The sequence below is a fragment of the Furipterus horrens genome, unplaced genomic scaffold, assembly GCF_987537825.1.
Source record: "Furipterus horrens unplaced genomic scaffold, mFurHor1.1.pri manual_scaffold_5, whole genome shotgun sequence".
Classification (NCBI taxonomy): Eukaryota; Metazoa; Chordata; class Mammalia; order Chiroptera; family Furipteridae; genus Furipterus; species Furipterus horrens.
In genome coordinates, this window is record NW_028327175.1 from 177,229,009 (window position 1) to 177,242,506 (window position 13,498).

The following is a 13,498-nucleotide window of genomic DNA, read 5'->3' on the forward strand; positions in this document are numbered from 1 at the left end:
AAAGTAGCTGAAATACAACCAGACAGATTAAAGAAATATCATCAAGGACAACACAGACGGAGATCCAGGAGGGCGGAGGAGTAAGTGGAAGCTACACTAACCCCCTCCCAGGACCAGCCAGTGCTGACTCAGCCCCAGTACAGCAGACAGACCATCCCCCTCCAAGTGGTGTCATACTAAGGGGAAATAAAAGCCCTGCCTACAGGAATTAAGTTGCCACACCCACGGTCCTTAAGCCTGACGGCTGATCACAGATTGAGTATAGTAACAACTAAAGAAGAGAGACAAAGGCAGTAGATCCCTGGAAGTCTCCAACAGGCTGCCTAGGGCCAGTCTGGTACATGATCTGACGCTACCAGAGGCAGATCCAGGAAGAACTGATCATTCCAAGAAGCACCAACAAACAAAAGGAATCACAAAAATGAGGAGACAGAGAAACAACCCCCCATCAAAAGGAAAGGTAGAATCCCCAGAAAGAGTGCTAAATGAAATAGAGGGGAGCAAAATATCAGATACAGAATTTAAAACATGAATTATGGAGAAGCTAAATGAGCTCAGCAGGAACTACAAAGAACTCCAGAAAAACTACAGTGAACTCCAGAAGAACTATAAGGAACTTACTGAGAATTATACCAGCATCAAAAAGGACATGGAAGCTATCAATAAGAGCCAGGAGGAAATGAAGAATACGATCTCTGAATTGAAGAACACAGTAGAAGGAATTAAAAGCAGGCTAGAGGAAGCAGAAGATCGGATCAGCGAGCTGGAGGACAACCTACACAAAAACTCCCAGACAATGCAACAAAATGAAAAAAGACTGAACAAGACTGAAGAGGTTCTAAGACAGCTGCAGGACAACATGAAACGTAACAATATCCGTATCATTGGAATTCCAGAAGGAGAAGAAGGAGAGCAAGGGATAGAAAACCTCTTTGAAAAACTAATGACAGAAAACTTCCCTCACATGAGGAGAGAAAGAGTCACGCAGATCCAGGAGGCACAGAGGGTCCCAATGAAGATGAACCCCAACAGGCCCACCTCAAGACACATCATAATTAAAATGGCAACATCCAAAGACAAAGAGAGAATCCTAAAAGCAGCAAGAGGGAAACAACTAATAACATACAAGGGAGCTCCAATAAGGCTATCCTCAGATTTCTCAGCAGAAACACTACAAGCAAGAAGGGAATGGCAAAAAATATTCCAAGCAATGAAAAACAGAGGCCTACAACCAAGAATACTCTACCCAGCAAGGCTCTCATTCAAAATGGAAGGCAAAATAAGGAGTTTCTCAGACAAAGGAAGACTAAAAGAATACATCTCCACCAAACCAGCAATGCAAGAGATGCTAAAGGGTCTGCTCTAAAAAGATAAAGAAACAGAGAGAAACAGAGAAGAACACGAGTACAAAGGGGGAAAATGATAATGAATAAGTACTTATCAGTAATAACCTTAAACGTAAATGGATTAAACGCTCCAATTAAAAGACATAGGGTAGCTGAATGGATTAGAAAGAATGACCCACATATATGCTGTCTACAAGAGACCCACCTTAGAACAAAAGATCTACACAGACTGAAAGTAAAGGGATGGAAAAATGTATTCCAAGCAAATGGACATGAAAAAAAAGCCGGGGTAGCAATACTTATATCAGACAAAACAGATTTCACAGCAAAGTCCATAAAAAGAGACAAAGAAGGGCATTTCATAATACTTAAGGGAAAAATCCATCAAGAAGATATAACCCTTATAAATATATATGCACCAAACTTAGGAGCACCCAAATATGTAAGGAAAATTTTGAAAGACTCCAAGAAAGATATAGGCAGCAACACACTCATCGTAGGGGACTTTAACACCCCATTGTCAACAATGGACAGATCTTCAAAGCAAAGAAACACCAAAGATATTGAGGCACTGAACAACACTTTAGATCAAATGGACTTAGTCGATATATATAGAAATTTACACCCCAAAGAAGCAAAATATACATATTTCTCAAGTGCACATGGAACATTTTCAAAGATAGACCACATGGTAGGACACAAAACAAGCCTCAATAAATTCAAGAAAATTGAAATTATATCAAGCATCTTCTCAGATCACAGTGCCTTAAAATTGGAAATCAACCTCAAGGAAAAAACTCAAAAACATTCAAACTCATGGAGAATGAATAACATGCTATTAAATAATGAATGGGTTAACAATGACATCAAGGAAGAAATCAAAAAGTTCCTGGAAACCAATGATAATGAACACACAACAACCCAAAACCTATGGGATACAGCGAAAGCAGTCTTAAGAGGAAAGTTCATAGCAATACAAGCCTACCTAAAAAAGCTAGAAGAATCTCTAATAAAAAATTTAACCCTACAGCTACAAGAACTAGAGGAAGAACAACAAGCAAAACCCAGATCAAGTAGAAGGAAGGAAATCATCAAGATCAGAGCAGAATTAAATGACATAGAGTCCAAAGTAACAATTCAAAAGATCAACAAGAGTAGGAGCTGGTTCTTTGAAAAGATAAACAAAATTGACAAGCCTTTAGCCAGGCTCATCAAGAAAAAAAGAGAGAGAACCCAAATAAATAAAATCAGAAATGAAAGAGGAGAAATCACAACTGATACCACAGAAATACAAAGAATTATAAGAAATTATTACGAACAACTGTATGGCAAGAAATTTGACAACCTAGAGGAAATGGACAGATTCCTGGAAAACTATAGTCTGCCCAAACTGAATCAAGAAGAAGCAGAAAGTCTGAATAGACCAATAACAGCTAGCGAAATTGAAGCAGTAATCAAAAAACTCCCAGCACACAAAAGCCCAGGACCAGATGGCTTCACAAGTGAATTCTACAAAACATTTAGGAAAGAACTAACTCCTATCCTCCTCAGACTATTCCAAAAGATACAAGAAGAGGGAAGACTCCCAAACTCATTCTATGAAGCCAGTATAACCCTAATTCCAAAACCAGGTCAAGACACAACAAAGAAAGAAAACTACAGACCAATATCGCTGATGAACATAGATGCTAAAATCCTCAACAAAATATTGGCAAACCGGATCCAGCAACACATTAGAAAGATCATACACCACGATCAAGTAGGATTCATCCCAGGGATGCAAGGATGGTTTAATATTCGCAAATCAATAAACGTGATACACCACATAAACAAAATGAAAGACAAAAACCACATGATCATATCAATAGATGCGGAAAAAGCATTTGATAAAGTACAACACCCATTTATGATAAAAACTCTCAGCAAAATGGGAATAGAGGGAGCATACCTCAACATAATAAAGGCCATATATGAGAAACCTGAAGCCAACATCATACTCAATGGGCAAAAACTGAGAGCATTCCCCCTGAAATCAGGAACAAGACAAGGATGTCCGCTCTCTCCACTCCTATTCAACATAGTCTTGGAAGTTCTAGCCACAGCAATCAGACAAGAAAGAGAAATAAAAGGCATCCAAATTGGAAAAGAGGAAGTAAAACTGTCATTATTTGCAGATGACATGATAGTGTACATAGAAAATCCTTTAGACTCCACAAAAAAACTACTCAATCTAATAAGTGAATTCGGCAAAATAGCAGGATACAAAGTCAATATTAAGAAATCGAAGGCATTTTTATACACCAACAATAAAAACTCAGAGATAGAAACTGAAAGAAAAATCCCATTTACCATAGCAACAAGAAAAATAAAATACCTAGGAATAAACTTAACCAAAGAGGTAAAAGACCTGTACACAGAAAACTACATAACACTGAAGAAAGAAATTAAAGAAGATACAAATAAATGGAAGCGTATACCATGCTCATGGATGGGAAGAATCAACATCATTAAAATGTCCATACTACCCAAAGCAATTTATAGATTCAATGCAATCCCTATTAAAATACCAGCAACATATCTCACAGACCTAGAACAAATACTTCAAAAATTTATATGGAACCAAAAAAGAGCCCGAATAGCCACAACAATTTTGAGGCAGAACACAGTAGGAGGAATCACAATACCCGATATCAAACTATACTACAAGGCCACGGTAATCAAAACAGTCTGGTACTGGCATAAAAACAGACATATAGATCAATGGAACAGAATAGAGAGCCCAGAAATAAGCCCAGGTTCATATGGTCAACTAATATTTGACAAAGGGGGAAAGAACATCAAATGGAATGAAAAGAGCCTCTTCAACAAATGGTGTTGGGAGAACTGGACAGGGACATGCAAAAAAATGAAACTAGACCACCAGCTCACACCATACACCAGAATAAACTCAAAATGGATCAAAGACTTAAATGTAAGCCGTGACACCATAAAAGTCCTAGAGGAAAAAATAGGCAGGAAAATTTCAGATATCCCACGTAGCAACATTTTCACTGATATATCTCCTAAGGCAAGGGAAATAAAGGAAAGAATAAACAAATGGGACTACATCAAACTAAAAAGTTTCTGCTCAGCTAAAGAAAACATCAGCAAGATGCAAAGGAAACCAACCATATGGGAAAATATATTCGCCAATGACATCTCAGACAAGGGTTTGATCTCCAAAATATATAAAGAACTCATACGACTCAACACCAAGAAGACAGACAACCCAATTAAAAAATGGGCAAAGGACCTGAACAAACACTTCTCCAAAGAAGACATACAGAGGGCCCATAGACATATGAAAGTATGCTCAACATCACTAGCCATCAGAGAGATGCAAATTAAAATCACAATGAGATACCACCTCACACCAGTCAAAATGGCAATCATCAACAAATCAACAAACAACTTGTGCTGGAGAGGATGCGGAGAAACGGGAACCCTGGTGCATTGCTGGTGGGAATGCAGATTGGTGCAGCCACTGTGGAAAACAGTTTGGAATTTCCTTAAAAAACTAAAAATGGAACTGCCTTTTGAACCAGCAATTCCATTGCTAGGATTATATCCAAAAAATCCCGAAACACCAATTCAAAAGAACCTATGCACTCCAATGTTCATAGCAGCACTATTTACAATAGCCAAGTGCTGGAAACAACCTAAGTGCCCATCTGTAGATGAGTGGATCAAAAAACTGTGGTACATTTACACAATGGAATTTTATGTAGCAGAAAGAAAGAAGGAACTTCTACCATTTGCAACAACATGGATGGAACTAGAGAAAATTATGCTTAGTGAAATAAGCCAGGCAACAAAAGAAAAATACCTTATGCTGTCACCTATTACAGGAAACTAATGAACAACACAAACAAATGAGCAAAATTGAACCAGAGGTATGTAAACAAGAAGTAGACTAACAGTAACAAGGGGGGCGGGGGGGAGGAAAAGAAAGGTGTAAGGGGATGGGTCAAGTTAAAAAATATATATATATATGAATGACCCACAGACAGGTGCAACTGAGTGGGGACTAAATGTGGGGGAGGGGAGGGACAGGGTGCAGGGAAACAAGAGGGCTAAAAAAGTGAGACAACTGTAATGGAAAAACAAACCAAAATTTTTTAGTGGGGGAAAAATGAAAATATGAAGAATGGAAATGCCAGTTCAGTGAATATTAGGACAAAGATTTTCCTTCACGTTGTACATTTTTCTCCCTATTTGATCCCTCCAGAGTTTGGCATTCTAAACAAGTAAATAATGACATAAGTTCCTTTGCATAGAACTAATAAGACCAGTTGTCAACAGAGGTTCTTTTTTTTTTGACCAAGTCTTTGACTGGAATGTCAAGCCTAAAGGAAACATACTTGGGCTCAGATTGTTACCAGAAAGCCCTGAGGAACTGGGAATGACTTTCAAAGGTAATAAAAGCCCGTGAGATAAAAGGCCTGGTACCATGGTTGGTTGTGCGGTCCGCAGCAATCTTTCCAGGGAAGGAACGAAGGTTGTTTTCCTGAAAGATGGCTAGAAGGGACCTTAAGGCACAAGGAAAGACCAGAAAGACTTGGAAAAAACAGGTGTGTACAGGCAAGGATGAATGCCAGATATGTGGCACAGCTTATGTGCCCTGAAGAACAGACTGAAGGTCACCCCAAATATTCCTTGGGTAAGTTCCAGCAAAGCAGAACTAAAGATCATAAGTGATCATTTGCTGCTCTTGTTATGTTTATGCAAACGAACAGGATAAATTAAAAATGGACTTAATGTAGTCCCTTTAAAGACAAGGAGGGTAACCTTAGGGAGAAAAATTATTATTCAAGGAAAATCACAATGATCAGTAGTAGAAGGAAAACTCTGACTCCAAAAAACCTCCGCTGCCTTGCGGCATACCTCTTCAGGGGAAAGGCTAAGGGAGTAAACCCCGACAGAAAATCCGGAGCCGGAGTCCCTAAGGCGGTTTGACGTTGTAGTCAACACCGGCAACTCCTGCGGCGCACCTGAACCCAAGCTGTATTGACTCCGTCTTTCCCTTGGACCCTTCAGCTGCGAAGAGAGGGGGGGTCTGCTGCATGGGCAACAGCAGACCCTCCATATTACCCTGCCCAGGCTCTGTAGCTTCAGCGTCATCGCAAGATGTCGATTCAACACGGGAGGAGACAGATACCGTGTCACTCCCGAGTCGGACTGCACAGCCATTTTCGGCGGTGCAGATGGACTCTTAGGAAGCTACACCATCGTCTCTCGAGACGGACGGCTGCCGACGACGACGAGTAGTAGAGTATAAAACAGGGCAACTAACCGTCTTAAAAGTTTCTTCTCCAGATTTAGAGACTTGTTTGCGGGTTATGTTACATAAATTAACACGTGTTTTTTTGTTTTCAAAGGACATAAGCCTATGATCGCATTACCTGAGTGATTATCTGTACGCATAAGCCTCACTTAATCCTCTCTGCAGCGCTGCCTCCTGAGACTCAACGGTTTGGCTGAACTAAATGGCTGGGTTGGGGAAGAATGGGGTGGTCTGTGGGCTTCACTTTAAAACGGGTTTCTCTTTTCTATCCTAATGGCTTGGACAGAAAAGGCCCAGAGGTCTGAGAGGGGGAAAAACCTAAACTATTTACCTCAGCCCAAACTAAGTATAATGGGCAAAAGGGTTTTGGACAGGCGAGATGTGCCTAGCACACCTTCTTACAAAGAAGATTTTTTTTTCCCTAATATGGAACATTGAAAAATTAATCCCTGCCTTTTGTCATCTAGTAGTTATGGATTGAATGATGTCTTTTAACCCTTTTCGCCAAATCTGTTGCCCTCAGAACACAACAAGGATGCCAGCCTGTTAAACCAAGCACGCCGTTGACCGGAGGCAGCCAACTGACCTGGAGTCTGCACTATCCTTCCCCATGTGGGAAGGCCACCCTCCCCTCCACACCCCCACTCTTATTAGGGTTTTCTGGACCCAAGGGTAGGTAGGACGACGACCATGTCCAGCTTGAAGCAGCTAGAGGAGCTTGAGACCTTCGCCCATTGTCCTTTACAAGATTACAAAGGGTCCTAATATTTGAGAGGGGGGGGATAGTTAATTTTTACGAACCAGGGGTATGGGCTTGGGGGAGATTGCTGGGGGAGGGGGGTGCTGGGGGGAGGGGAACAAGGGGGAGAAAATTGGAACTGTTGTAACAATATAATCAATAAAAAACATTAAAAAAATTCTAATATATTTTTATTTTCTCTCATTTTAAATAAATATTCAATTTTATACCTAGTTTTATATTCATATATTTGTGTTCTTTTCTTAAAGAAGTCCATGATTTCTGACATGGGTAACAGAAGGATGGGCTCGGAGCCCACCCCCACAAGGCAAATCCTCCACTGCCTTAAACAGATTTAAGTGGGAAACTGTCCCCATCAAGTGCACCTAGGGCCACCTGACAACCTGCAGAATTAGACCCTTCCCTGCAGAGGGGCCCTGCCAGGAAACTCCTGCTTCAGGTGGATATTGGACTGGCATCTAGCTGCTGGATAGCTAGGCATCAGATTAACTTCTGAGTCACTTTTGGCCCTGGTACTTGTGGCCACTGTTATGTTCCTGGAGAGAAAATATGGTGACTCAACTTTCTGGAGGGCAAGTTGGCAATAAATATTCAATGTATTCACACCTTTCAATCCAGTGATTCCCTTTCCAGTAATCTATGAATAGAGATGGTTAGAAATGCAGACAGATATGTAAGCAAAATGAAGTTCCCATGGCATTGCTAGGCACCATGATGATCAAAAATAACAACAGTGTTTTAAAAATCCCTGTTACATGTCTTGAAGCTAGCATGCTTCTGAGTGGTACAATTTGGAGTGATTGTTATTTTTTTAATTATGTATCTGTGTGTGAGGAACACAGATGACTTTGATAATCAGGGGGAAAAAACGGCTTTTTTAAATGAACCAGCTTTGGAAGGAACTCAGTCAGACACCTACACTAGCTGGCTGATACACCTGTTTCCACAGGACTATCTTAGTATGTATTGATATTTCTTTAAAATAAATGGCTTTAGCAGAAAACAAATAGGTCCCACCCACCTCTTTTCTCCAGGATCCCTGGAGCCTTTGCTTAGACACTTTGATTTAGTAAGGCTCTCTTAAACTCAGAGCAGGCTTTTTCAAGATCTGCGCATTCTAACATGGGGACAATGCTTAACCAGAGTGGGTAGGCTGTTATTCAAAGCCACCACTGAGCACAATTAAAGTCCCTGTCACAGCAGGCCCTATGCATCATCTGCCCACAAGGGGACTCTTCCTAGGACTCAGTGTCTCAGTAGTCTCCCATTGACCAGAAGAATCCTGAGTACCAATCCCAAAAAGAGAGGGTCCCAGAAATAAACAAACAAACAAACAAATAAATAGATAAAAAGAGGACCAGGAGAGGTCAAAGTCAAGGTGCAAGGTGCAAGTTGCAAGAGGAAGGACAGTTATTTGCAAGGTGCAGAGGAAAGCTAGAAAGTCAGGAGCACAAGGTGGGTTCAGGGTACTTCAGAGGCCACAAGCCAGGGAGGTAGCACCCTGAATTGGGTGACTGAACACAATGTGGCTCACATACCCCACCCTTTCAGACACTCTGCATCCACACATTCTAATGTTCCATATCTGGGCTTTCACATAGAAGGGGTTTCTATGTGTCTACCAACCAGCAAGGGCCACCAATAGGCATGGAAATGAGTTGGAGCAGACCCCACCCAAGGATCTGTTCAGTCTTTGATGCTGTGTGTTGCTCAGGCCAGATCATGATGTGGAAGAATCATCTGACACAGAGGTTTTATCTCCAGGAAGCACTGGGTACAAACTTCAAGACTGCTGGGAAGAATATTTGAGTCAGAGAAGATGGCCCATATCTTGGAGAAGCTGGGAAGACTGAGATCGTGGAAGAAGGCACAGCTCACACAGAGTCCCATTTGGCAATGGCAGACCTAGAAGGAGCTGAAAACTATGTTGTGAATTACCATGGTTTGGCTTTGGTCACAACTCTTATGGGGCATTTTCCCCACATTGCTTGCTCATGACGTTCCAAGCCATCCACCTGATGCTCCCCATCACCAGCCTTGAGTGCAATGTGCTCAGCATTCCCAACGATGTCTCCACCTTTGTCCAGAAGCTCCCCAGTCCAGGCCATGCACATTTGAGGGCACGCCACACTGGATTCATGAAGCCAATCTGCTGTGAGAGGCTGGAAAGTGGTCTGCAGAGCTCTGATATTTATTACTTTCCTAATTTATCATGGCTTAGTCTTCCAACATGAAAAATGTGGTTTTGATTTCATTGTTGATGTATCCCAAAACCCCAGTTCGTGGGTTCCCAAAGAGGACAGGCCCCTCATTGTGGGTAGGGCCTGAGGCCCAAGGCTGGACTCACAAGGGTCCTGAAAAAGGTGCTGGCCTTGCCCTTTTCATTGGCCATCAGCAGAAGCCCACCCAGCCATGGCACCTAGCCAAGCTGGCTGAGGCCTTCCTGCTGGCTTTCACTGACAGGAGACAGAGCAACAACCATCATAAGAAGAGTATGTGAGCAACAGGTATGTGCCAGCATTGCTAGTACAGGACACTTCCCAGTGGGTCAGGAGTCAGGAGGGGTAGGCCCTGGAAGGGGAGAGATGATGAGGGTGGTCAGGTGTGCAGGGGTGGGAATCCTCCCAGCTGGTCCCAAGTCAGACCAGAATCCAGCTGTCTGCCTGCACATGGCTATCAAGCTGCCCTCTCTTAGTCTCTCTCTGTCTCTGTCTACCTCTGTGTCTCTCAATCCATCTCTTCCTCTTTCTGTCTCTCTCCTTCTCTCTGTCTATCTCTTTTTCTCTCTTTGTCAGTTTTTGTCTGTCTCCCTCTGTCTCTGTCTCCTCCTTCCTCTCCCTCCTTCTCCCTCTCCCTCCTTCTACTTCTCTTTCTCCTTCTCTTTTTCTGAGTCTGTTTCTCTGTCCATCTCTGTCTATGTATCTGTCTCTATCCCTCCTCTCCCTCTCCACCCTCATCACCTCCAGCTTCATTTTCCCCAGGTAGCAGTTATTCTGTGGGGGCCTGCCAGGGTGGGTCCTGCCCCATTGCCTTTCCTCCTACCCCACCTCCAGGTTGTGTCCTGCTCCTCGCAGAGTGTGTGCCTGTTCCTGCCCCTGGAAGCTGCAGGTGGCCCCCACAATGTTCCTGTCTCTCCCTCAGCTTGTGGTAGAGGACAGTTGCTCAGATGTCTATCATCTATCCTGATGCTTGCGGTCTGTCTGGAAGCTTCTAGAAAGCTCAAGAGCATGATTTCACCCTTTTCCTTTGTCTCCCCCAGGGTGGATAGAATTTCCTATGTCTGCAGTGTGGCTCAGGCAATTTAGTTCTGGACTTCTCTCTCCCAGCCTAAGAAAAGCCAGAGGCCACACCACCCGCAGCCCTCTGGATGCTGTGGTGGCTGCACCCACCAGATTCTGGGCTCAAACCCTCTGAATATCTGACCCTGGGGATGGGGAGCCCTGCCTCCCTCTTCCCCACACTCAGTTCTGACTGTTTTCAGTAATTACCTTGTCTATCAATTTCCTTTCTAAAAAACTAGGATCATAGCCAGATTGAGGATCATGGGCAGGGGTCAAGGGTTCATGGAGGACATCACCGTCTACCTACCCTGAGGGCTGGTAGAATAGCTCCTCCTCGGTCCCACACTTCCCATGTGCCCGCCTGGGTCACATGCTCTTCCCCACCCAGAACCAGGGGGGCACTCAGATGATCCCCATGCAGGTCCCACTGCAGTCTCCAGTCTCCAAGCCAGTCCTCCTGCCCTTGGCCTGCAGACCCTGCCCTTCTTGTCTCTCATTCTGCAAAGCTGATCACAAACACAGCCAAGGCAGTAGGATGGTCCAAGCCTCAGATAGTCCCAGGAAGGCCAGGCTACCATGACAGGCTTGTTAGGAGGTTTCCCTTTCTCTGGTGTTACTGAAGATGATGTTTAAACATAGTTACTTTCTGTCTCCACTCAGGCAACCAGGTCAGAGCACTCTGCAGGGCTGAGTCCCATGACGCCCAAGGAGGGTCTCTCCTGACCTGCTTGCCAGCTCAGCTGACTTGATTCTTCATCCCTGAACACTACCTCATGCTACATAAAGAGGGACAGAATCAGATAACTTACTTTAATTCCCCAACTTTCCACCTGTAGATACCTTGGAATAACAACAACGGCTAACATTTATTGAACCCTACTATGTGCAATGCATTTTGACAAGGGCTGACAAATACCATCTCATCTGATCTTCACAACCACCCAGCATTTCCACTTTACAAATGGAATCCCCAGCTCCAGAGAGGTGGGGCCATTTGTCTCTGGAAGAACACAGATTAGGGGGGTTAATTTGTTTTAATGTTGGGTCTAGAAACAGCAGTTGGCTGCAATGACCAAACTCCTGGCCCTTTAACTTTCTTACCCTGGAATTAACCATCCTCCCCAGAGTCAGCCATTGGCCCTGGAGTCCAACCTGTATGAGTAGAGCTGCCTGAGCACCCCTCAGAGACTGGTCTGCCTCAATTTTTGAAATGGAACTGTGGGCCTTCCCCCAGCTGCCCCCACCTACTCCACTCCCACTTCCTGACTATGTAACACTACCCAGGTGGCCCAATCAACTTCTATTCATCCTTCAGAACCCAGTTCAGATATATCTTTTGTTGAAAGTTGTGCCCAGAAGCTGCTACCCACACACAGGTTAGATTGAACCCCTCATTTGGGTCATACCAACACCCATTTTTGACTCAAGCAAGTGCCCTTCATGTGGTATGAGTTCCCTACACAGTGAATGATGTAACTAAGCAAAAGCAAGACAGCCCGCTCTGGAGCCCTTGCCTTGGCCTGAGGGTCCCAGCAGCTATTTCCAGGACCCCTGTTCCCTGTTTCTCATGCTACCCCAGACCACAGTTCCCCACTCTCAAGCAAGCCACATCTTGCTGGGGTTACACAGCTTATAAGAATGGAGGTCACAATTTGTGCTGGGCGTCCAGCCCTGGGTTTTGGGAGAAGCCCCTGGCCTCCACTTTCTACTCACTTGGCTCTTCCTTTGTGGAATGGGGATCTTTTTATTTTTATAGCTTTATTTTCATACCTGGCTTCTGATGCCTTTTCACCAGGGACTGAGGGGTCCAGGAGTCTCATGAGCCCCAGGCTGCCCCAGTTGTGACAACCTGTGGTATTATGAGCATGGAAGGTAAAAATGTGAAGACGGTTTAACGAGGGCCAGGGCTAGGTTACCATCTAAGCAATGGCAGAGAAGGCATGCACTCAAAAATGTAAAAATACATATTCCAGCTATTGAAATAGCTTCAGGATGGGCTCCATCACTTGGTGGCAGAGCGCCCCCTGCTGGTCATGCTTATATACAGCCCCATTCAGGCATTCTCTGCTGCAGGGACAGAATGCGGCCCACAGAGAGTGATGAAATGGGGGGGTTATAGAATGTGGCCACGTGCACCATTTCTCTCTGTGTGTGTCAGACACACTGCACCTCTCTTGAGAATCCCCTCTGTCCACTTGGATCACAGACAAACCAGTCACAGTCAGTCAACAAATTCATAAGCACCTTCTGTATGCAGACACTACGCCACACTCAACCTCGTCCAGGTTACCCACCCCCCAGGCTTTTCACTTCCTATCTTCAATTTGCCACAGAGTCCTACGGTTGCACCTCAAAGGTCCCTCACGTTGTAGAACTGGCCCTTATTCCTTTCCCTTATTGCAGATCCCTGGCCCTAGGTCCTCATGCCCTCACCAGGACAAGTGACCAATAGCCTAACTAGGTGGTCTGCCTCTGCACCCCTCTGCAGCTCCCAGCCCAGCCTGCACACCACTGTACAGTCCATGTGCTTCCATTGCCCACCCACAGCCTCCTTGAGAAAGATCAGACTCCTCACAATGGCAGGCAGAGCTTTGCGTGCTAAGACCAACCTAGACAGCCTTCCTATCACCTCACACATCTTCCCTCCAAGTAAACAACGGCACTGCAGTGCTGTTTTCTGAGATCACCTTGTACTTCCAGCCTCACAGACAACTCCACCGCTTACCCACACCTACACAGGTACACCCTGCTTTACACCCCCACATATGGCCCTTGCCCCTCATGCCTG